The sequence below is a fragment of the Pongo pygmaeus genome, chromosome 3 (genome assembly GCF_028885625.2).
Source record: "Pongo pygmaeus isolate AG05252 chromosome 3, NHGRI_mPonPyg2-v2.0_pri, whole genome shotgun sequence".
NCBI lineage: Eukaryota > Metazoa > Chordata > Mammalia > Primates > Hominidae > Pongo > Pongo pygmaeus.
In genome coordinates this window covers 203,483,401-203,487,741 of record NC_072376.2, presented here as the reverse complement: position 1 = coordinate 203,487,741, position 4,341 = coordinate 203,483,401, and the positions used below count along the sequence as shown (strand labels likewise).

Sequence of the window (4,341 nt, the reverse complement as noted above, 5' to 3'; positions counted from 1 at the left end):
GCCCGGCCCAGCCACGCCCGCCCGACTCCAGGCGTCACCGCCACCCCGGGGCAGCGGGGCTCGGATCCCGGACCCCCGAGCCGCTCGCCCGTGCCCCCGGGCTGCTGTCTCCCTCTACGCCCGAGCACCGCCAGCCTCCCAGAGCGTCCCGCCGTCGCCGGCGGCCAGGCCTCGCGTAGGACCAATGTGGCGCCGCCGTGCTGTTGCTGGGGGGCGCAGGAGGCCTCGGTCCCCTGCCCAGGCTTCCGGCTCTCGGGGCGGCCTCCCTTCCGCCCGCGCTCCTGGCCTTCCCCCGCTCCCCAGCTCCCAGCTTCCACCACGTCGGCCGGCTCAGGACGGGTGTGCTCATCCCTTCACTTTTTAACTTTTTGTTGTTTCTATTTATATTTTATTGTGCTATGTCTTGAAATGTTGTTGTAGTTATTACTTTTGATTGGATATTATTTAGTATTCCTGCTTTGAATAAGAGTAGTTTGCACACCACACAGCTATAGTGTTATAAGATTCTGTTTTGTTTTGTATCCTATTAGCAGTGAGGATTTTTTTTTACCTTTAGATGATCATTTATTGCTCATTAATGTCCTTTTCTTTCTGATTGAAGTACTCTCTTTAGCATTTCTTTAGGACAGATATGGTATTCATGAAATACTTCAGCTTTTGTTTGTCTGGAAAAGTCAGTATTTCTTCTTTTTATTTGAAGAACATTTTCACTGTATATGCTATTCTAAGGTAAAAGTTTTTTTTTCCTTTAGTACTTTAAATATTTATTGCTTCTCTCTCCTGGCCGGTAGGGTTTCCACTGTAAAGTCTCCTGCCAGGGGTGTTGGAGCTCACCAGTATGTTATTTGTTTCTTTTCTCTTTCTTCCTTTAGAACTTTTCTTTATCTTTGACTTTTGGAAGATCTATTGAATGCTTTGAAGTAGTCTTTTTTGGGTTAAATCTGCTTAATGTCCTATAACATTTTTGTAGTTGGTTATGGATATCTTTCTCTAGGTTTGGAAAGTTTTCTGTTATTATCCCTTTGAATAAATTTTTCTACCCCTGCCTCTTTCTCTACATCTTCTTTAAAACCAATAATTCTTAGATCTGTCTTTGTGAGGATCCTGTTTTTCTATTTTTCTAGATCCTGTAGGCATGATTTTTTGTTCTTATTCTTTTTCTTTAGTCTCTTCTGACTATGTATTTTCAAATAGCCTGTCTTCAAGCTCGCTATTTCTTCTGCTTGATCCATTCTGCTATTAAATGGTATTAAATGGCTCTAATGCATTCTTCAGCATGCCAATTGCATTTTTCAGCTCCAGAATTTCTGCTGAATTTGTTGTAACTATTTCAATCTCTTTGTTGAGTTTAGCTGATAAAATTTGGAATTTCTTTACTTTGTTATTTTAAATTTCTTTCAGTTTTTTTTTTTTTTTTTTTTTTAATACAGCTATGTTGAATTCTCTGTCTGAAAGGTCACATATCTCTTTTTCTCCAGGATTTGTCCCCGGTGCCTTATTTAGTTCACTTGGTGAGGTCATGTTTTCCTGGTTGGTGTTGATGCTAGTAGATGTTCTTCAGTGTCTGGACATTAAAATCTTGGCCATGCAGCACCATATGAGAGAGTTAAAAAATAAAATTAAAAAAGAGAAAAGGTGAGTATTTATTGTAGTCTTCACTGTCTCGGCTTATTTGTAGCTGTCTTTCTTGGGAAGACTTTTCACATATTTGAAAAGACTTCGGTGTTGTGATCTAAGCCATATCTGCTTTATGGGTACTTTGTACCCAATAATGCTGTAATTCTTCCAGACTCAGAGAAGTCCCACCTTGACAGCCTTCAACAAGATCCTGGAGAATTTTCTGGATTACTAGCCAGAGACTCTTTTTCTCTACCGTTATTTTCTCTCAAAGATACAGAGTCTTTCTCTCTGTTCTAAGCCACCTAAAGCTGGGAGAAGAAAGACACAAGCACCCCTGGCCACCACACTATGACTGCCCTGGATCAGACCTGAAGCTAGCACAGCCCCGGGTCTTGCTCAAGTCCTGCTGCATGAACTTTCTGACGACTGCCTATGTTCACTCAAGGCCTTTGGTCTCTATAATTAGCAGGTGGCAAAGCCAGCCAGGCCTGTGTTCTGTCCTTTAGGGCAGTGAGTGCCCTCAGTCCCTGGCTGGGTCCAGAAGTGCCATTCAGAAGTCAGGGAGTAGAGTGAAAAATTTTAGAAGTCCACTTGGCATTCTATTGCATTGCAGCTGATCTGGCACTCAAACCATAAGACATAGTCCTTCCTATTCCTCCCTTCCTTTCCTAAAGGCAGAGTAGCCACCGCCACTTCAGGCCACAATGAGTACTGCCAGGCTACCACCAATGTTCCCAGAAGGCCCAAAGCCTCTTGTCAGCTTGCGATGAATGCTGCCTGGCCTGGGTCTTGCTGTTTTCAGGGCAATGGGCTCCCTACTGGCCCTGGGCAGCTTCATAAATGCCAACCAAGAATCAAGCCCTAGAATCAGGGATTCTGAAATTTTGCTTGGTGCTCTACCCACCTCTGGCCTTGCTGGTACCTAAGGGGCAAGACAAAGTCCCCTTTAATTTTCCCTCTACTTTTCCCAAGAAGAAGGAGTTTTGCCTTTTAGCCACCACAGCTGGTAATGTGCTGAGTTCACCTAAGTCTAGCAAGTCTATGAGGGTCATCCAAGGCCCTTGATGTAGTACCTGGGTATGGCTGCTGGTTATTCAGAGCCCAAAGGTTTTCAAGTTTGCAGGCGATAAATCCTGCCAGCACATGGTTCTTTTGTTCAAGGCAGCAGGTTTCCTTCTTGCCCAGGGTGTGTCTAGGAATGTCAAGGAGCCAGAGACTGGAAAGGAGGCCTCAGGATTCTGACCAGTGCACTATCTTGCTGTGATTGAGCTGGTGTCCAGTATGAAAGACAAAGTACTCCCTACTCTTTTCCCTCCTCTCCTCAAGCAGAAGGATGGTGTCCCTTTTGGAACCATGAGCCGTGCAGTCTGGTGTTAGCGGAGTGATAATGTCAGAACTCCTTTGGCTGCCCCAGCTGGTGTCTCAGTATGTTGCATGCCCTCCCCACCCCAGTCCACTGTCCCTGGGCCCAGTTCAGCCCCAGGCCTCACCTAAGAGTTGCAGTCCTGATGGCTTAGGCTGCCTTTCAAGTTCTCTTAGACACACAGAGTGCGGGAGCCCTTAGTTGCCAGGTTTCCAAACACTCAAGTTCCAACCACTGGAATCTGATTCCTCTCTGGCTAGGGCTGGTTTAATTGATCCCTCTGTGGATGGGCATTAACTGCATTTGGTCTGGTTTTCCTTTCTGCTCTAACAGGACAGCACTGAGTTCAGTGCCTCACAATTGCTGTCTCCCTCCCGCAGAACCCAGAGTTGATCTCTGCACCATGCCATCACTGCTGGGGATGAGGAAACGGTGATTTCAGGACTGTTTTTTCTGTCTCTTCAGTGCCTCTTTCAGTGATCTGAGGTTAAAACCAGGTACTTCGAGTACTCACCTGATTTTTGATTCTTATGAATGTATTTTCTATGTGGATATTAATAGTTGTTCATCTGGTGTCCTTGCAGGAGGGATTATCAGTGGAGCCTTCTTTCTGCCATCTTGCTTTATTCTTACACCCAAGAATCAGAATGCAGAACTTTTAATAAGAAAAGCTTTCAGAACTCAGGAAGGAGAAGGAAGACATTCTGGTTCTCCATGCTTAACATTGGACTGTTTCTTCAACTTAGGTGCTTAGCACTGACTAATCAGAGATTATCATAGATAATTTGACTTGAACTATGCCGTTCGTTCAAATTCTTTATCTAGACAATTTAAGTACTAGCTGATTTGGCATGAAAATCTGGCAAAGTATTTTCTTGGTATTCAATTGATTTTTATTCTGCTTGCGTTAGCAGTTTTATTAACCAGTCAGTCTCTTCATTAAAGTTCTGGGAATTCTTACCCAGTTCAAATAATGTAATTCGAAAGTTCTCAAAAACCTGTATTCAAGAGTGCTTCTCAGGGCCTTCTCCATCCTTTCGTGAACCTCCTTAAAGATAAAATATTCCAGGATTTTGCAGGCTTGTAAAGTTTTCAGAAACTGCCTCAGAATTAAGCAATTTACAGTGGAAATGACTTTAAACTATCATAGTTAGACATAATTGGCAAGATAATTTTATTATTTACAGGTGTGCACCACCACGCCCAGCCTCTAAAGTTAATTTAATAAAACTTTATAAATAAATTTATCAAATGTTGTCATCTTTTAATCCCAGATTTTTGTGAACCTATGCTGTGCATTTTCCCCCAACTTTCTATATTTATCTAGTTTTATCTACTTTTTTTTTTACTTCTTCAAT

At 43.3% G+C, this 4,341-nt stretch overlaps 1 long non-coding RNA gene across 1 annotated transcript; it reads left to right on the top strand.

Annotated features, from left to right (window-relative positions):
- Positions 1–300: 300 nt before the first annotated feature.
- Positions 301–4,102, top strand: LOC134739390 (uncharacterized). The gene is made up of 4 exons (XR_010125987.1): positions 301–339; positions 1,479–1,635; positions 3,364–3,480; positions 3,568–4,102. It is a non-coding gene; the product is annotated as an uncharacterized LOC134739390 (long non-coding RNA).
- The last annotated feature ends 239 nt before the right edge of the window (positions 4,103–4,341 follow it).